Source organism: Lygodium microphyllum, chromosome 2 (genome assembly GCF_053477565.2).
Source record: "Lygodium microphyllum isolate KBCC chromosome 2, Lygodium_microphyllum_v1.1.10, whole genome shotgun sequence".
Taxonomy (NCBI): Eukaryota; Viridiplantae; Streptophyta; class Polypodiopsida; order Schizaeales; family Lygodiaceae; genus Lygodium; species Lygodium microphyllum.
Genome location: NC_141136.1, coordinates 193,041,992 through 193,064,280, shown reverse-complemented (window position 1 = coordinate 193,064,280; position 22,289 = coordinate 193,041,992).

Below are 22,289 nucleotides of genomic sequence, written 5' to 3'. Positions count from 1 at the left end.
GTACAAACAGGTATGCAATGGACCATATTCAAGAGATCCTAATATGCATGAGATCCTAATATAGAATGTACACATGCTGGCACAAAAGGGGGTTGTCTATACCTCATATCCAGACCTTGTTTGTGAAGCAGGGATGCTAGAGCGGGCTGACCATGCAACTATTTTTGACAAGCTAATAACTGATGAGGCAAAGGCATGGGTGCAAGTGCATAGAAAGCTAGCGCCCATTCCCACAATGGTACAAGGCACCATTGATTGCACTAGCCCATGTTATGTGGAAGGTAGGTAGCTCTTCAAGCTATTCTAACAATGTTTTTCCTGATGCATTTTTTCCTAATGCAATGATGTTGTCCCTAATTACCAAGTGCAGGATGAGTATGATATGGCTGTGTGACTGATCGAATAGAAACAAACACATCTCTCTGACTTTGAGTTTAGAACCAAGTGGGGTGAGATGTACTATAGTGCCAATGAAAAGCTCATCAAGAAAACTTGATGTTTGCTAAGAGTTGCAAAGCCCAGTCTCGGAGAAAAGTGGTATTAGTAAGTTGCTACCTCTTTGTACCTACCATCTATTTGTACTTATATTACCTTGGTCCAAAGTAATAATGTTTTTTTCAATGTAGAACTGTCTCATGCTTGGAGTGGGGCTCCAAGACGGGGGGTGTATTGAACGAGGAGAGAGTATATATATTGGCATCCTCAAAGCTAAACGAGGTAGATCGTGTAAGGATATTAAAGGCCATGGAGAGTTCTGACAGGAATATTGGAACGTTGATGGGCATGCATGAATGTAGGTTATTCTTGTTCATCTAAATTATGTGTATCATAAGTTTGATGAATCGATAATAAACAACATATATTTGATTCTAACGGATGGAAATGCACCATTTTGAAGTTGGGTAAGACAAGAGACCTTTTGGGCCATGTTGCAAGATGGCGGAAAGAGATTTATTTTGACTTGGGAGGACTACTATAACATTCAAGTGGAACATGATTTGTTCTTCCAATACACCCAGGTGATAAAGAGAAAACATAAAGAGAAAATGTTTCACATTGCCTTCCATGATTTCAAGCGAGACGAAGATATAGAGTCACAAAAATCAACAAAGTTGGCAGTATGGAGGCTTCTGTACATGTAGTTCACAATATCCTTCTTTAGTAGCATGTCTACGGTGCTATCTTGCCAATCCATTCAAGATTTGTAATGGTGACTTTGCAAGTCAGGTTCATGTACATGTAGATGGAGAGAAGGGCTATACAAAATCTACCAGGGGAGTGTGAGAACTGGGAAAACGTGCATGAGGATTAGTGCATGTATGAGGATTACCGAATAGAGCAAGAGTGGAACGAGGAGGTATATCGAAGATGCCCTATTTTCCTCGACTATCTAGAAGGTGAATACCCCTCGAATGAGAAAAGTTTGTACCAAAAATACTCAAGGAAAAAACAAACACAAGAGACACAAGGATCTAGAGGCATGGTAAGTGAAACGAGTGGCATTCTTAGGAGTACATTGCACTTTGTTGTCTCCTAATGAAGAAACTATGTTGGGTTCACAAGAAACTTATACTAGTAGTGTGGTTACTATAAAAATAAAATATAAGACCAAGCACACAAGCAATATCATTGAAGAGAGGCCAAGCAAAGATCAAGCCCTCATCACCAATTAATTTGGTTTCTCCACACCTAAAAGGTTTGATGTTTTGAAGTACTATAGCCAAGACATCTCTTCTGTCCCTCTAGTGAAAATATTTCCTTGAATATGAATCATAACCACCAAACCATGTAGGCCCCTTCGTTGATACCATTGAAGAGAAAATTGCAATGGAAGGCATCATCGAGGAGGTCCATGAGATTAGCATGGATAGAAGGATACAATAAGTTCTTCCAGATCTTGCAGTGGGGAGTGTTACCTTACACACTACTACAGAGAGATGTATGAAAATGATGAGAAGCAGTGAGGTATCACATGGAGTTAACACACGTATTATAGAGCAGTAAGATGGTAAGCTTACTTTTTTACAAAACTCATGATGTGAAGACACATAATTCTTGTTCATCACCAAAGTAACATCAACAATAATTTTTAACATGCAGAGGGTGGAAGAACTGAATGTCTTGGATTTGAGGTCACATTAGACATGGCGCGTGTGTAGAGAGGTAAAGAAACCATGCTTGTGAATTCCACACATGTCATCATTGGATGATGTCAAAGCTTTAAAATATTCTATCATTATATGATGTTAATAGTGATGTGTGTTCTTGTGTAGGGAAGGAAAGAATGCAAGAACATGGACTAGCCGTGCTTGGGGATGTGGCAACTACTAGTAAACATGCATGACTCGTGGTTTTTTTTTTCCACAATACAATGCCAATAAGAATGGTTGGTATTTTTGTAGAGGGGGATACAATTTTTGATTTTCAACCTATAATGCTGGAGGATGTGCTAGCAACTAGAGACACTAGTGAACTAATATGTCTGAATAATACTATCTACAATAACATTTTGAATGAAAAATATGTTGCTAATTATGAATTTATCATGCAGAGGGCCATACTGAAAGTCACGTGGAATTCCACTTGCAAGACATTGTCTCCCATGAAGCTACAATGGTGCAAGATGTTCCAACGACACATGCATGTAAACAAACATGTAAGAAGAATATTATCTATCATTAACATTCATTAAGAAAAATATGTTACTAATCGAGGAGTCAATGTGCAGAGGTCCACAATAATGAAAGCCCCATGGAAGACCCCTTGCAAGTCATTGTCTCCCATGCCGCTATGTGGCGTATTGTTCTCTGTGACCCATTCGAGATCGGACATGCATTGTGAAATGATCAGCCAAGTGAGGCATTCTCTCGATTGGTAGAGGCTTGGAGGAGGTCAACCAAAACAAGATGGTCGAGGTTGACAAAGAAACCACAAACAAAGCATGCGATATCATGGCGGTTCATCTCCTTGAAGATAGTGCCATGTATGGATTGGGGGGTGGAATTCTGTCACGGAACTCCCATACTGAGATAGAGTCAGTCGATGCCATGTATCTGGCTGATTGCGTTGTCAAGGATGCAGGGATGTAACTTTTCCTTGCCACAGCACACTCCATGGTAGAGATTGTCGAGCAAGTTGTGGAGGATGGACACCAACGGATGGAGTCAGGGCAGAAGTGTTAGGCCTTATGCATGGCACAAGTTGTTCATTGCAAGACACCTATATGTGTCATTGGAGGTAGAGAGGTAAGAGTTTTAAAGTCATGATATGATCATGTTGGATATTGTTTATGTATCACACTTGTTGGTTCCATTTAGTGAGTATAATTGCTAAAATTAGTATTTCAATATTTAAATGATGGTACATGTACTATATATTCTAGCATACATGCATTCAGATATTGCTTACAACTTATAATGGAATCATCCCTCCGGAGTTCACAAAAGATGACATTATTGCGGATGAGTGGGTGAGAGATACATCAGGATCCCCAATTAGAGGTCAATATGAGATCCAATGTTGTTAAGTTATTATAGATATGTTTTCTAAACATTTAGTAGATTTCTAATATGTTATATGACTATCAAATACTGTAGGTAGCATGCAACGTGGTAGGGCTTTTTGGAGCTCATTCTTGCAAACTTACACAAAAGAAGGGACACCATTTTAGATTGCAATGCAGGATGTGGTGACTTTGCATCGGTAGTGCTAAATTCCAATAGACTGATTGCATGTCTGTATCACTTTGCCGAAGATGGAAGATATTTAAGAGCAAAGGTAACATGTTTACATAAAATTGCAGTGATATTTGATTATAAGGTAGTGTTCTTTTGCGTATTGAGTGATTTTGTGGCCAAGGCTAGCCAAGTTTTTGAAGGAAATATCTAGATTGTTTGACATTGCCATTTGGAGCTCCATGAAGGAAGACAACTTAAGTGAGCTGCTCCAATCGGTTAGAAGTGAATGTGTGAAGTCATCAAAGCAAGCACCAACCTTTGTATTCCAATATGTACAAGGAAAGTGCAGAGCAACTCCCACAACAACTTCTGCCTGAAGGAGTTACACAAAGCCCATTTTCATGAAATGTTTTAACGACATTGATTGGCCGCATTTCAACCCATAACAACACTATTTGTGGATGATAGCATGGAGAAGATGCAGATGAACCCAGCCAACACCTTTATATGCCCACCCCATTTGAGGGAAACCCCATGGACACAATCCTTTTGGAGCGCATGCTTCCCTACTTGATAGAGCTAGTGTGCTTTCATGGTTCAATCCTAGACTTTGTTAGGGATCACCAATTCCGCCCCCCAGCAATGGAACTCGATTGATATTTGATGTGCATGATGAATATGTACTTTTAGATTTATTAGATTCTTTTTATTTACAAGTGTAATAAAATGAGGATGAGAGGAAAGAGGAGAAAGAGAAAGGAATGTGCAAGTGAAGGAGATTCTGTATAGGCATTTGCTCAATTGCAATACTACAATATGTGTAAACAGAGCACGTGTAAAATATCTAGGGAAGGGTGGAGTGTAGAAACATGCACCCATGTGAATGTATATGTGCATAGTAGATTGAGTAACAATGAGGTAATATTGTTGTCTCGATATTAACTATTCGAACAAAGTGAAAAAATGGATATTACATGTTACTGCAATGAGTGTAACAAACTATTTGATACCCTATCCTCTTGTAGTAAGTCCACACAATAATGTTTAATTGAAAGTAGCGAAAACATATGCAATGTAGTTTTGCTTATGTGTGTACAATGGAAGTGATATATCAGGATATAATATCAAATCATGCACATAAAAGTGAGAGGTACATGAATGTATATATGCATGTGGGATAACAATGTGATATTCTTTTCATTCCGATATTCATAGCTAAAAGTGTTTAAGATAATTTACCTCATGCAAACCCTTGACCCTTGTAAAAATAAGAGGGTTGTGAAAAGCGGATGGAGAATGGTGACACGTCACATTAGCATTTCTTCCATGAGACTTGTTGTGCGACTTACCACACGACTTAGACCTAGTCTTCTGTGAGTCTTTGCCACAACCATTCCCATTGTCATTCTTTCCATTACCATCTCTGCCTCTAAAAGTCAAACCATGCAACACACTAAAGGCATCCAAGTTCTTACAGTCAATCTCTTCCTGTAGAAGAGCACTCTCTACATCAGGCAAGTTCAAAATAGTAGCAAAAGCACATAAGGCAATGTAGAATACATCCCATGACTCACTCAAAGTCCCAAGCAAAAACAATAGAGTAACCTCATCATTGAAGGTAATGCCCTGCGAAGTCAAGTTCTTGAGAATAGCTTGGAAGTGGCTCAAATGAGTAGACATCATCATGTTCTCCTTCATGTGCAGGTCTGTAAGTTGCTTCAGCCAATACATCTGACTTGCTAGACTTTTCTTGTCATAGAGGTTCTTGATCTTATCCCAAAGCTGCCAAGCACTCTATGCTTCCTCAACCACATTGTAATGCACCTGTTTAGTGAGAGACAAGATGAGGGTGGACTTGCATAACTCATCAAGCTCCATCAATTCATCATCAATCATAGTTTCAGGCTGCTCTCCATGTAACCTTAGTGGTTTTATTTGCAATTTCTGCACCAATACCTACCAAACTTGGCTCTTCCAATAGGCATAATTCGTATCATCAAGCTTAGTGATGTTGAAGATAGCACTGTCAATGGAAGAAGATGCCATACTTCAATCCAAAACGGTGCAGACAATTCAAAACTGCTTGTTATTTTTTGTTGTAAATAGCAAAAATACCACCAAAACCAAGGTAAATGACCACGAACTAATAGCTAATGATGCTACCCACACCAAGTACCATCAAAAGTGCTTAAAATTAAGATGATTCTGCATGAAAAATACATCATAGTCCATGTATAACTACTTGATATAATAAATCACAGCCAAGTACAATGAGAGCAAACTATAGGTAAAATGAATGCACCAAGTCAACCATTGACTGTCAAAGCATAACCAGCATCAAGCGAGCATAAATTAGCATGTGATAGTCATACGGGCATCGAGAAAACACCCAATCATGTCAAATGAATCCGTTAGTAAGCCGGCACACCCCCTTTGTAATAGGGCAAAGTGTACACAACACTGGCAAGACCTGACAAAAATAGGTGTATGCTCAAGGAGTGCCAATCCCAAATTAGCCCAACCAGATCTATGAGGACCACGGCATATCAAGCATGTAACATCCAAGTGAAGATCCTAGTCTCAAGTATTTGAATGCTCAAGTAGCATAAACCCATCTACTCTATGTTTGTCAAGCATATTAAGACGCTCCCACTGGCATAAAATATGTAAATGCCAAGCAAGAAAGATTGAACAAAGCATGTAAGAGTGCACCAGTTTACAAGTGTCCAAGGTCAAGCATCAATGAGATATCCCAAGCATATAGGCTCTCTAGCATCCATAAACATCAAGTACATCCAAACTATAACATCAAGTACAACCAAGAAATAGCCAAAGTAAGCTTTGGGAAATCAAATGTCAAGCCCAAGTAAGCCATAGTAGCAATCAACTCTAAGACAATGTAACTAGCATGTATAAGTGGCATAAGCCAAGCGTTTCAAGACCAGTCAGATGACATAAGTGAGGTACATGCCAAAGTATATCCAAAGACGGAGATTCAAGTGCTGCAAAGCAAAGCTCAAGCTCAACCAATGATCCAAAGAAATATCGAGCTCAAAGTCGATCCCTGATGATTAGTACATCAAGGTACATCTCCAAAGCATGTCCCCATTCCAAGAGGCATAGGCAAACTTGAAGTAATAGGCTTCAGCCCACTATTGTACAACAATGATTTACTATTGAAAACTCTAATTTTTCAGCCCAAAAATCAGTCCAAAATCATGGCAAAACATATGCCTTGCATCCCCCAACAATCGGTCATCAATAGGCATCAAACTGCTTAACTAGGAAGCTCCAAACAAGCAAAGGCATCAATTGCTAGTGTAGCATTGACATTTAGTGTCTGTAAGCTACTATAAACTGGCTCAAAACAATGCTACAGGGCCTCAAATCAATGTTCAAGTCTTGGGAGGCTTCAAAGCATGTCAAGCATCATTGCCAACGGTGCCAAAATGATTAGGAAGTATGCCATAATCATCAAAAAGTGGAGGATGAGCTGTCCAGGGGCTACCGAAACTGGCACAAATTCATGCTTCCTGGCTAGATGGTTTGCTACTTCTGCTGATGTGATTCAAGGTGCTCCAAGGCTTTACCACGAGTCAAGGGAGGGACACAAGAAGCCTCAAGTAGCCACCATAAGAGGTCTATGATGAGATATGAAGCAAGAGAGCTTCCATGGTGTTGCCCCCTTTCTTTGCTTAGACATGTAGACCTATGAACTCAATCAAACCCTAAATCAAATGAATAAATACCACTAATGCAATGCCTTGAGGATGCCCAAAGGGATTGGGAAGGTTCTTGCGAAGCCGGGGAGTGATGAGAGCTTGAGAAGGTCGGCTATGGTTGCCAGGAATGAGACCCAATGAATGTAGGGATTTGATAGGAAGTTGAAGATGCCATGAACCAAGTTGGAATGCTCAAGTAACCATGCTCTAATACCAGTTGAAAGGTGAGAAGGAATATCGAAGCTTTCTTGGAAGAGCTATGGCTGGAGCTATGGCTGGAGAACAAGAGCAAGAAAGAGAGAGACACAAAATGGGAACTCCAATCGTCAAAATGTGGGACTGGGCCTTCCTTTATTCAAACTGTCACTAAAAAAATAAATAATAAAGTGACGATGATGGGCACCCACCACCTACAGTGTGCAATGGTGGGATAAGATATATATTTTGTCCTAGTTATTTACGATGAAGGAATCTAATTTAATTAAACATGCAAAATAAATAAAATATAAACATAGTTTTCCTTAAAAAAGTATTATGCATTGAAACGAATTATGAGCAAGATTATTTACCCACTAAAGTAGTATACTTTGGTTAAGTCTGGAAGATATAAACTGCATCTTGCACTATTAACCCCTATTCCTTTTTACAACAAATTCATTATGGAAAGTGCAAATCATGAAAGGATTCTTGCGATGCTTAAAATCTAGGAAGTTGTCATTACTAACTGCATAACTTAGCAAGGGAAAGATTGCTTATTTAGCATGAGTTTGTTCGCAAAGAAAAGGGAAGATTAGTTGGATTTAACCTAACCTCAAATCGATGAAGTATAAGATTGAAAAGTCAATTGACACATAGATAACAAATCATACGGAAGTAATCTCGAAATTACCTTCTAGAGTTAACCGAATTAAAAATGCTGCGAAATATTCGTTGGAAATGAAGTAAATTCCAAGAAACGTCTATACCTTAAATACCTGTCCACATTTCCTGAATATAGGGTCAGTAAATTGTAAACTGAAAAATAAGAACTCTTGAGAAAATAATAAAGCTAGGAAACCCTAGGTCCGACAAACATCAGCTTAAAGAAACTGAAAACGGATTGTTCCATAACTCCATTACCGCATAGTACGATGCAAGACTTGCGCAGCAAGTATGAAGTCATATGGTCTTGTGAGGAAAGATTAATGCCCTCAACAAGGATGGCGAATCCTTACGCAAGTTATCTTGCAAAAGGATGTATTCTTTGATATCCTTCTAAGTAAGGAAGGTTAAAAACCGGAAACTAAAGTATCCAATGAACTTTAGGGTTGACCAAGTTGGGTTAATAGGGTACGCCCTAACCCAGAATATAAAGGATCTTGCCAAGTTGCAAGGCACCCCAGATCGAGTGCTAGATGCATTCAAAAGGAAGGATTCCTTCCTTAGCAGTTTGCCAACAACAAGATCGATTAATGGAAATGTTTGTGCTTGCTAGAGATTTTAGAGCACTGTTGATTTATGAATTACAAATTAAATGAATATCTATACTTCAGGTTGAAGGCCTGAAGGGAGAGGCAGCTTCAGTTACCCCCGACTGCCTGCCTGACCCTAACCAAGGGGGTTGTTGACCGCGCCGGAAACGTGGACCGAACCCGCCGCGAGAGGTCTCTCCGTTGAGCACTACTTGGAGCAGGAGGACGCTTGGGTGCCAGGGGGGGCTCTGGCCTGTACATCCCTCGCCTTGTGGGCCCTGCACAAGAGGCTAACGTAAATCGGGATTGGATCTCGAGGCCCACATACTAGTCTACGGGCAGAAACTTGGAATAGTGATCCCTGTGGATTACTGGATAGCCTTCGGGCGGATTATGGACAAGCCTACGGGCGGAACTCCTTGTATTTCAATGATAAATATGATGAGATGTTAATAAAGAACTTGTCTGATATTGTTTTTCTATGTCACGTGATAAGATTACGTGAAAGAACCAGTGCTTAACGGATTAATTAAAGAAGCTGATTGTTACATGCCCAATTAACGTGTTAGATAATTACATAACTAAAACAAACTGAGGAAAGTGCGGAGGACAGGCCATGGGTCCGTCCTACAATTGGGTGGTCCCGATTGGTCGGGAGCTTTTCTCAAATCTCGAAGAACAGCGGGATGATTGTCAAAGGACACGAACAACGAAAGCGTTGACCTAGAGTTATATCTTAACCGATTTACACTGTTTTAGGGGAACGGAATGGGACTATGCCTTATGGCAAAGAGGTTGAGCTTTGCATCCCTCTCGTTTCCCATTCTCTTTGAACCAAGTGCAGCGTGAATCCGCTTCAGACTTGGCGTTTCTACGTAAAGTAGTTCGCTTGGGTCTGACGCTAGTTGCTGTTAGGAAATGACCAATCAGGAAAACCCTAATTCCAGTCGATCCTAAGTGGGAACAGCCAGAATACTTCCGCTATGTGGCAGACGTGGAAAGCCCTAGATTGCAAACCCCGTAACATTCCATAGGAGTGCCGGGCGGAGCTTTCTAGACATCCTTTTCGATGGACTGCTAAGACGTGTCCTGGAGGATACTAGTGGACACGTTACAGAAATGATAGAGTTAAGATACAAGTTACCTCAAAAAGATTTTTTAGAGAGTTAATAGATAAAGTAGCTAGTCAAATGGATGAGCCGTCCAATAGTGAGCTCTGATTTAGAGATAGAGAGGACTTATAATAAAGGACCTTATGCATGGTTATTTAAGACATAATGACCAACAATATTAGAAAAAGTAGAGTTGAATACAATACATCAACCTTATGAAGCAAACCAGGTGGGGATTGGTAAATATGATATTAAGTTATCATTGGATAATGATTGTGATAGAGATATTACCCATTGGTTATCTATATCAATGAGACAACCTTTGATTGTTTGATGATTTTAGCAAGGGAAGATAAATGTTTTGATGTTGCAATATACGAAGACAATGGTTTGAATGATTCTTTCCTTGAACCATGTCCTAGATTTTTTGTAGATAGGGAGTAAAGTGGCCTTGGGGACATATTTTTTGCATATAATATATTAGAAGTATTTTCAATTGAAAATTCAAATATAGAGAAGAGGAGCTGGAGAGATAATAACATCATATCTAGATGAAGTTTTAATGAACTCTTTTGCAAGTGTGGAGGAAATAAGTTTTGCTAGAGATGATTATGATGAGCATGATGTTGATTTATCTATGAAATTTCCTTCCAAGGTGGAGATAATGCCTTTTGGTTTTGGGTTGCTTCCATTTGTAGGCAAAAGGTGTTATTAGCTTCAGCTAGACAAGAAGACAAGAGATGGGTGAACCAAAGATAGTTGCAAAACTTCATAATGGTTGACATTAAATAATGATAAGGATGATCCATTTTAGACTATGAATAGATTTGAGTAGAGTATTAATGGATTTCAAGATTGTTTTTTTTCATGCAATATACTAGACATAGTAGTGATGCCATTGCCTTAATGTCATGATACAATATACATGAGTGTTTTGAGATCATCACCCAAGTGCCAATTGACATTAAATTCTCCAATTCCTTCCACACAAAGCTTCTCACCATTTGTTTGCCTAATAACTATATGTCAAGATAAGGGGTTCACCAAAAAATCCATGATAGCATGTTGTGTGACTCCTTAGGCACCTCAAATGTGCTAGCTACCAAATTTCCTTTTTCAGACACACACTAAATGGAGGAATAAGTGTTTTATCTTTAGTGTAGGCCATTGCATAATTCATAAGCATAAGGTCTACTCTTTCCAACTTGCATCCCTTTACAATTTGGCATTTGTCACATGCATTCATCCAGCTTCACAATGAACTCCAAAGTTGTGATAAACATACTATATCATAAGCATACTACAGTGTAAGTGCATTGGATTGTATTATTAATATTATATCACATTTGATACATTGTGTGCAAGCATTGCACCTTGTAAAAGTGAGCCATTGCACACTACAACTTAATTAAGTCAACACAAATATTTTTGAACTCATCATACTCAAAGAAAATAAAATTTTTGGGTTTGATGCCTTCTACTTCTATTCATTCCACAATAAAAAAGTCACTTGCATGATTGACTCTTCAATTGATGCATTTCATGTTCATCACATGGATCTAAGTCAAAATGGATGAGACAAAACCATATATTTTATCTTGTTTTGAGCTAGTGAATTAGCTGTCATGTTGTACATGGCCTCACAACATTGTCGACTAACCCTAGCTATATCACATGGGATTTTAACCTCTTCCATTGATAAGATATTAAGAATATCCTTAAGAACGTCATTCAAAGTAGAAAGGTGAAGGTCTCGATGTCCAGGGTCTCTCAAAATTGCAACCATATGTTTACATTTTAAGATTGCCTTTAGAAGCTCCAACTATTGACCCTCACCTTGGCCTACAACATCATCAAAAAAGTTCCTTTAAAGAAGGTATAAATTATTAAGGAATGCATTTATTTCTAAATTTAATTTTATTCAATAGAAGATCATGAATCTTAATGCTTGCACATGCCTTTTACGCATCCCATCGTTAACGAATAGTGACAACATTGGTGCTAGTCGACATTTTCTTTCCTTGTAACATGTGGGAGTTTTCTTACAGCTTTGCAACTTCACTTCTGCAATGTTCTTATATTTTTCCATTTGCTCTAAACATGATTTCAATAAAGCATTCTCCTCCGCCAAGGTCAAAGTTTGTTGTGTGTCCTCGGTCATCTCTTGCTCCTTGTCTTTGCATTGCTTCAATTCTTCTTTAAGTTTTGTACTTTGTTTTCTTGGTCTTGAAGGACTTTTTGCAATAGATTTATGGAACCCTGGGATTGTACTAAAGATTGGTGAGTGTTATGTAACATTGATTGATAATATTGATGCAATTAATGATCACTATCCAAATGTTTGCAATAGCCTAGTAGACCTTATTCACCATCCCCAATAAAAGTTATTAATGAAGAAGTGGAATTAAAAGGTGGATTTAACCTAGTGCTAAGCAATTCCATTCGAAAATGCAAGTTAGCTAAGACAATGGAGTAGAGAGTGTATGAAAAATGCTTCAATGTATATATAATATGGTCAACACCATTAGAGGTGAAAAATAACATTTTTTGAGAGAAGACAAAAAAGTCACTTTTTGGTGTCATAATTAATCCATCCTACTGATGTGGCACTTAGGAGGAGTAGTGGAGTATAAAGAGGGTATGTAACTACCTCTATAATGTCTTAGGAACTACTTATTAGGGTATTCAATGCAAAAAGGTGTATTAAAATTGAGTATTTCAACTTGCGATATGATCAGGTCTCTTTTGAGAAAAATAAATCTATTTTTGGTGAGAAATGTAAAATTTTTAAAAATAAATCTAAGTTGCTGATGTGGCAATTTTAGAAGAGTGGTTGGAGGATGAAAAATGCTAGTTATTAGGGTGAAAAGAAAAGAAGACCCCCTCATTTCTAAGTGGGGCCTACAACAAAAAGTAGGGAGAAGCCTAGGAATGTTAGGGGGCTAGAGGTCAAAAAAGCATGCAATGATGACCATGAAGGAGAGACTAATCCAAGATTAAGGATTCCTAATCTATTTCTTATGGGGCATTTTTTGGGTCCATATAATATTCCCTAATGATAAGACTCCAATCACCTCTGTAAAATAAATAGGAGTAAGAAATGAATACAATAATAAATAAGTATAAGTTAATCCTTTTGAAAAATTACATACCTTTTGACACAAGATCAAAAGATATAGTAGTTTGTGATACAATCAGAAGATTTGAAAAACATTGCTATGTTTGAACCAGATCTCGAAAACAATTCCATTGATAATAGTGGATCAATAATACATATACGTTTAGAGATATCTTGGCTCAGAAAAGTAACCAATGCCCTATAATCAACAGAAAAATCACAAGAAAGTTATTTGCAATCAACAACACAATCATTCCAAACACTTAAGAATTTTGAGAACCAAAATGCCTTACCTTATATAATAATAAACTACAGAGGTACACAAATTGAATATCTTTTTTCTCTATCATGGACTTTTCCTCAAGAGATATGCTATGGTGGTTCTCTTTTAAAAAAATGCAAGAAACATTGATAACCATTTGGCCATAGACTTTACCCATCCTCTCATAATAACATGGCACCAAGCAAATCAAAATTTTCTCTTCCAAAATCTCATCCTTGGTTTTTATGACCTCTTGTGTTTTTTCTTACTAGAAAAACTCTTACTAAGATGCATCCCTTGTTGATTATATGTGAGTCACATCGTCCATCTTTGGCTCTTTAACTTGGATAATTTTAGGGGAATGTTAAGGATCTCATAGGCTTTTGATCATTGTGGGCAAGGATCTCAATATCTTGTTAAACATGTGCTTGATTCTCCCGACCATGCTAAAAACTTTGTTCATCAAGGTAATTCTATGAGCATGAGCAATGGTAATGTAAGCATCATTCATAAAGTCAATAATGAAATCTTTAGCTATCTCTTGAAGATAAAGAATTGCTACAAGCTGCCATTTCTTGTAACGACTAAATTCAATGTACACTTGACAATTTGTTAGACATAACCTTGACAACTATAATAAAAGTTATCTTTGGAACTACATGAGGTGTGGCTCTTCGGGCCTTCCTTATCTCACTAGAATACTTCTGTATATAGTAGAACTTGGACCTCCTCTTTCTCTTTAATTGCTTGGAAGGCTTACTAGCTTGAGTAGAAGAGGGTCCAACTTGATCAACTAGTTGATCAGGTGTCTTGTGGGAGGTTGGAACCTTGCCAGCTTTTAGAGGAGAGGATTGTCAAAGAGTTGGTCATCAGCCACAAGAGGTGTTGTGACCTTGCCTTCAACAAGAGGAGAAGATAATCTCTCCACTAGATTGCTTTGATTGCATAGCTAGAGATTGGACAAAACCAAGAGTAAGAGGGATCTTAGGGACAATAGCCTCAGGAACCTTTGATAGTCTAGCCTCTCATCCACTATCCTTGCTGTCTATATAAAATTTCCTTGCTATATGTTTTTTCCTTGCCATTGACCTAATAGAAAATGATAGCATAAAGAAATAGGGAATATCTGAGTGTCTAAGTAGTGAGCAAAGATATGATGCCATAGAGATAGGCCTCCACAAACAGAAATCACTAATTGCAGCTTACCTTGAAGGCACTTTGAGACCATTAAGTGGCAATTCACAAAAGCCAAATACATTTTAGCAAGGCAATAAACCACAATACAATGTGAGGCAACACTGTGGATCTTACCACAATCAACCAATCAAATCATATCTTAAGATACAGAAGGTGCTTTGCAAGTTGAGGCAAAGAGCAAGGGAAAGCAAAACGATACGGTGTGAGGAGACACAATTGATGTTGTGAAAATCAAACAATTACACTGCCTCATTAGATGTAAGAGTGCTTCATTGACTGAGGTGGTAAAGAATGAGGGAAAGAAAAATGATATGATGTGAGGAGATGCAATGTACCTTGTCACAATCAACACGTCGCACTATATCATTAGATTGGGAAGTCACTTTTTGCAGGCTGAGGCAATAGAGAGGAAGAAATTATGCAATTAAAAAGAGGAGGTTGAACTTTAAAATGCCATTTGCATTGTTGTGCGATATCTAAAATTGCCCATGTAAACCAAGGCCCACCATCTTATATAGTTGAGATAGTCCATGGCACATGGTATCCTATCATTGGTTTGTTCAATATGTAGAGAAAGAAGGAGAGACAAACATATGAGGAGCACAAAGAGCATAATACTCTCTTAAGTCTTCTTCATTTTCATTATTCATTTTTCTACTAACTTATACACCCAATATCAAGTAAGACCTGAGTCTACATAACATTGTAAAGGGACTTAGTCACTAACTGACTAGTATGGCTAGTTCCGATTGATGTTATCACATCACACTTGTCATCCAACTAAACTATAGTTGGAGAGAGTTAGTACATCCAAAAAGCTTGATTCTTCACACTCTTATCCATCAAGATCGAGTCATAACATGTATCCTAAGTAGCAATCTAAAGCGAGTAAACTTATTCTTACTGAGTGATTTGGTAAAGATGTCTGCTACACACGGTCTTCTATCTTCACATGGATAAAATCTATCTTACCTCCAAGTACCATTCTCATGATGAAATGGCAATGCACTTCTATGTGTTCCGATCTTATATGATAAACAAGATTGCTATCAAGAAGCACACTACTCATGTTGTCAGAGTATAGCTTGATTGGTTTTGCTTAAGTCATCCAACATCTTAACTAGCCATACAGTTTCACACGTAGCTAAGGCTACACCTTTGTTTTCTCTTTAGTACTCAAGAGAGCCACAATGGGCTGATTTTTACTACTCCAGCTAATCATGCTACTTGTAAGGCCACATGCGTATCCACTTGTTGATCTTATGTCGTAGGCACAACTTGCCTAATCTGCATCACTGTAACCTATCAATTCAAGAGTCCTATCATGCTCATAGTGTAATGTGGCCATCACATACCTCATGGTGGATCTCATTGCATCAGATAAATGAGGTTTTCTTAGCTGTTGCATGAATTGATTGATCAACCAACAACTGAATAACTAAGATCTAGTCTAGTGATAGTGGTAAGATAAACCAAGCTACCAATCATCTATCTATACATAGTTACATTCTCAATCTCATTTTCTTTATCAACTTTCAACTTGAACATTTTGCTTTAGTGGAGTATCCATAGGCTTGCATTCCAGCATACCATAGTTTTCCAACATATTATATGCATATTGCTTTTGCAACATCCAGATTCGTTGAGGTGTCTGTGTGACCTCAATAATAAGGACAAATTTCAGCTCCCCCAAATCTTTTATTTGAAACTCTTCCTACAACATAAATTTGATCTCATCAATGCCTTGTGTGTCATCACTTGTAATGACCAAGTCATCTATATAAACCACCAAAATCTGTAACGTGTCCACTAGTGCCATCCAAGACACGTCTCAGCAGTCCATCGGAAAGGAAGTCTAGAAAGCTCCGCCCGGCACTCCCATGGAATGTTACGGGGTTTGCGATCTAGGGCTTTCCGCGTCTGCCACGTAGCGGAAGTATTCTGGCCATTCCCACTTAGGATCGACCTGAATTAGGGTTTTATTGATTGGTCATTTCCTAACAGCAACTAGCATCAGACCCAAGCAAACTACTTTATGCAGAATGCCAGGTCCGAAGCTGATTCATGCTGCACTTGGTTCAAGGAGAATGGGAAACGAGAGGGATGCAAAGCTCAACCTCTCTGCCATAAGGCATAGTCCCATTCTGTTCCCCTAAAACAACGTAAATCGAGTTTAATCATAACTCTAGGTCAACGCTTTTGTTGTTCGTGTTCTTTGATGATCTTCCTGCTGTCCATCGTGAATTTGAGAAAAGTTCCCAGCCAAATGGGACCACCCATCCGTAGGACAGACCTATGGCCCATCCTCCGCACTTTCCTTGGGTTGTTTTAGTTATTTAATTATCTAATCACATTAGTTGGACATGTAACAACCAGCTTCTTTTAATTAACCCATTAGGCACTGGTTTCTTCACGTAATCTTATCACTTGACATAGAAAAACAATATCAGACAAGTTCCTTATTAACAGGTCATCATATTTATCTTTGAAATACAAAGAGTTCAGCCCGTAGGCTTATCCACAATCTTCCCAAAGGCTATCCAGCAATTCACAGAGATCACTAATCCAAGTTTCTACCCGTAGACTAGTATGCGGGCCTCGAGATCCAATCCGGAGTCACGTTAGCCTCTTGTGCAGGACCCGGAAGGTGAGGGATTTACGGCGAGAGCCCCTCTGGCACCCAAGCGTCCTCCTGCTCCAAGTAGCACTCAACAGAGAGACCTCTCGCAACGGGTTCGGTCCACCATCCCGGCACGGTCAACAACCCCCTTGGTTAGGGTCAGGCAGGCAGTCGGGGGTAACTGAAGCTGCCTCTCCCTTCAGGACTTCAACCTGAAGTATAGATATCCATTTATCTTTTAATTCATTGATCAAACAAAGCCAAACAGTGCTTTAAAATCTATAGCAAGCACAAACATTTCCATTGATCGTTTTTGTTATTGGCAAACTGCTAAGGAATGAATCCTTCCTTTCGAATGTGTCCAGCACACTCGATTCGGGATGACTTGCAACTTGGCAAGATCCCCTATATCCTGGGTTAGGGCACACCCTATTAGCCCAACTTGATCAAACCTTGAGTTCATTGGTTACTTCAGTCTATCGGCTGGTCTTTAGTTTCTAAACAATCTTCCTTACTCAAGAAGGATACTAAAGTATACATCCTCTTGCAAGATAACTTGCGTAAGGATCCGCCAATCCCATTGTGAGACTTTGGCCATTCTCTTGTGATCCAATCACAAGATCGTATGACTCTGCATTTGCTACGCAAGCGTCGCATAGAACTATGAGACAATGGAGTCACGAAACAATTTGTTTCAGGTTCTTTAAGCTGATGTCGTTAGACCTAGGGTTTCCAAGCTTCATATTCATAAGATTCTCAGGGACAAACCCTAGTTCCTTTTTCGATTACAATTCACTGTCCCTACATTCAGGGAATGTGGGCAAGTATTTAAGGTATAAGCGTTTCTTGGAATTTAACTCATTCCCAACGAGTATTTCGTAGCATAGGTGTTTTAACTTTATGTCAATTTGGTTAAGTCTAGAAGATAATTTCGACATTACTTCCACATGATTTGTTGTCTATGCGAAAATTGATTTTTCAATCCTAAACTTTATCGATTTGAGGTTAAAATAATCTTCCTACACTTTGCGAACAAAATTCATGCTAAACAAGCAACCTTTTACTTTAAAATAATTTATGCTGTTGACAAACGATATTTTCCTAGAGTTTATGCATCATAAGAATTATTTTATGCTTGCACTTTCCATGATGATTCATTGCAAAGAGGATATGGATTAATAGTACGAGATGCAGTTTATAATTCTAGGCTTAATCGAAGTATATTATTTCAATGGATAATAATCTAATCTTTTAATTCATTTCAATGCATAAGCTATTTGCTAGAAATGCTTTTATGCTTTCTTTATTCGCATGTTTCATTTAAACACATTGATGACTAGTTCCTTCGTCGTGAACAACTAGGACGAGAATATATTCTAATTCTAACAATTAACCTTGCATGATTAAATTACAACAATATCAAATAAAAATTAGGAAGGAAAACCTGGGTTTGGGGTGAAATATCCACATGGATACCGGGAGATGACCCTCCCACGGTTGCGCCTTGGACTTTCTTAGGAGGCATCGCAATTGTAATTTTTCGGACGTGGAAGCAGCTTTAAAATTCCTCCTTGGAATTCCACTGTCGCTCCCTTACACCGTCCGTCGAAAGTAGTTTTTTTTTTTTGGAAGGCTCCTTCCTTGAAGTCGGGAATTTGAAAGGGTGTTTCAAAATCTTTCACGACTAAGACCCATTAAACCATGGGGACGGCTAATGGCCTTTGTAAACTTCACACGAACGGGAATAGAAAGGTGTGAAAAAAAACACAAGGCACGGGAGAGTTCCAAGGGGTATTTTTGCACGGCCTTCAAAGCCCAAGGAAAAGGCTTAAGAGCGATTAAAAGCACGAGGGGGGTAATAATAGGCACAAGTAGGGCCCTTCGAGGGTTTTACGATATGGGGGTGAAAGGGGTTTCAAGGGATAAAACATGGGGGGGGGGGGGTGATCTCGAAGCCACGGGGTAGGGCTTTTAGGGATTATACACGGGGGGAAAAAAATAATAAGACTCTTAAGGCCTTCGTGCTCTTGGGGGGGGAGTGACTCCAAAGTGAAGGGAAAGGGTTTTAGCACGAGGGTGAAAGGGGCTTGGGGGATTTTAAAACCTGAGGGGGGGGGGGTGAGTTTCCAAAAAAACATAAGAAGGGGGCCTTGGGGGTTTTTAGGACACGGGGGTAATAGACCCAAAAGAAAGGCTTAAGGGTTAACACGTGGTTCCAACACCTCATGGGAGTGGGGACTTAAAATACGGGGCAAGGGGGGGGGGGGGGGGGTAATAAAAGGTTTGAAGGCACAAGAAGGGGGTTAAGGAGGCCCCCCCTTTGGAAGCTTCCAAGCTTCTAAAAGATTGGGGGGGTATTTAAGACCGTCCGACGGTGCAACAGAGGCGGCACCTCCCTCCTTCAACGGTGACGCGTCCCTGAGCCCAGGCGGCCAGCGCAGAATCCATCCTCCCCTTCTCTCACACTCTAATTGACTGCACCGTCGGCCCTCACTCCCTCCTTACGGCAGTGACATGGTGTTATGGCGGCGGTTACTCTCTCCTTATCAGCAACACAATGGCGTCTTTGTTTTTTTTTCCCCCCATAGCAGTAGCCCCTCTGTTAAATAGGGGAGGGAGGGGGATCCTCCCTCTCCTTCGTGTCATGAGGCATGGCCATTGAGGTTAGGCAAGCTCTAGCAAGGAGCTTGCTGGCCTTTCTAAATCCCTCTCCCCCTCCAGCACAAACCGTCACTGACGGAAGAATAATTAAAAAATATTTCCCATGATTTTTTTAAATATTTGATATATTACAAAATCACATAGCCATTCTCTATCTTCTTTGTAAACAAGACATGATGATCTACTTTACCCATCTGAAATCCAAGATTTTCTAAGAGTGAGATGATTTTTGCATTCCATGCCCGTGGTGCCTATTTCAATCCATATAGTGCTTCTTTAATTTACATACATAAGATGGATATTCAACATATACATATCCTTTTGACTGATCCATATAGACTTCTTCCATTAATTCAGAATTTAGGAAAGCATTCTTTATGTCCATCTAATATAGATTCCAACCCTTGGATGTAGCTTATGCAATTATAGTACGTACAGTTACCATCTTCACAACAGGACTAAAAGTCTCTTCATAGTCTAGCCCCCCATACTATTGAGCATAACCATTCACAAACAACCTAGCTTTGTATCTCTCAAGTGAGCAATCTAATTTATGTTTGACTTGTAAACCCACTTGCATCCAATGGAGATCTTGACTTCAGGAAACTTAACTAAATCCCAAATACCATTTTTGAGCAAAGCATCATACTTTGCATCCATTGCTTTGCACTAATTCTTATCCTTAATTGCTTCTACAAATGATGTGGGTTCTTTGTCCTTCATCACTTCTGTCATGTATGCATAGTGTCTAGTTGAATATCCACTATAAGTAAATCTGTCAACATGTTTTCTTTCTCTCTATGATCTTTGTAGAGGTGAGGTCACTATGCGATTCCACTCTCTCATGAGACAATATATACCTCTACTTAACACCAGGTGTAACAATTGTAGGTATTCTGAACTCACTATTTAGACTATTAGTGGAATCATACCTTGATATCAATGAACCTGTTACATTATCAAATACCTTCCCGTTGCCTTTATCCATGTCCAATCTCCCCCTCACTGATACATTTGTGTCTGTGGAACGTGATCCATGACTACGCAATCTATATTTCCAAGGACTCACATTGGCAAATACATCATGCACAGGTCTACTAACAGTAGTCATTAGGACCACAAACGCTTTAAAAAATTCACTTTTGTTAATCATGGGATTAAGGAAAGGGCCAAAGAGTGTTTGCCACTTGTGCAAGAATATGGTATTCTTGTCTCCTCGTTTTTGGAGATAATGAGTCCACTTCGTGATTCTCTCCTTTCTTTTAGCCAAAATCTCCGAAGTCTAACATGTTTTGGTAGTCCCGAAGTCCTTATTTACTTATAAAATTCGAGAAAGGATATGTAAAGATGTTGTAAAGTTAATAATGACTTTTTTGAAAGTCGAGAGCTTTTGGTGCCCCCAATATATTTTCATTAGTCTTCTTAATAATCCTTTTAGTTCATTCACCTATCTCAGTGAGCTTCTTCCTTTGCTCATTTTCCTTTCTCAGTGAGCGCTTTTCTCTGCGAATTCAATCTAAGTATGGAATCCAAAAGGCAGCCTTCTCATTAAATAAACTCCTTCACTATCTATAGCTAAGGAGTAGATGAAAATTGGGAGCCCAAAACCTTTTGCATAAATGATTGGGTTACCATGTTGCCCTCTTGTAAAGGCTCTCACAAGGTAAAAAGAAGAAAAAGAGAGGATATAAAATATCACTAGAAGGGGCGTATCATTGCCTTCAAAATTACGCATGAAGGGTGGTTGGTCAAAGTGCAAAATGTTTACATAACCAAGGATATGAACTTGTCTCCTAATGAACGTGTTTGCTAGCAGACACATTGTAAGTCTTAAGTTGAAAACATATGTGATATTTTTTCTCAAGTACTAATATCAAATTCTTGGTTGTAGATATATTTTTGACAACAAGTATTGAATGGAAACCTCTGTGGAGAGTTTGAGTGGAAATTTCAATGCGATTCAAAAGTCATTTGCAAAAATTATCTATGTTGATAAGACCATCGGTTCTTGTGAAAACACAGGATCTAGAGCATGGCAGCTATGGTGGCTCATAGACTTTGACTGGACACATGAAGACACTGACATGATAGAGACCAATAAATTTGACTCAATAGCAAATGACAATCATCAAGTACACTATACTGAGGAGCAACGTGATAGTGGCATTGTATTAATCTCATATGAAAGTGAGAACCAAGTACAATGTTATATAGAGATGGGTAGGTGCCAATATTTCTCTCTATGCCTATGGGATTCCTACAGCCTGCATGTCCTCAGCCCATCTGCTCTTATAAGGAGGAAGCATGGATATGATTGCAAATCTCAACACCCCTCCTCAATCGCACATCAAAAACATGGTAAACACCAGAGGCTATCGGAGAAAAGGCTAAGTCTGGGTACCACAAACATGGTGGACATCCAGAGGCTGTAACAGGGGCCTCACAAAGTGTATAGAGACTATAGTACAA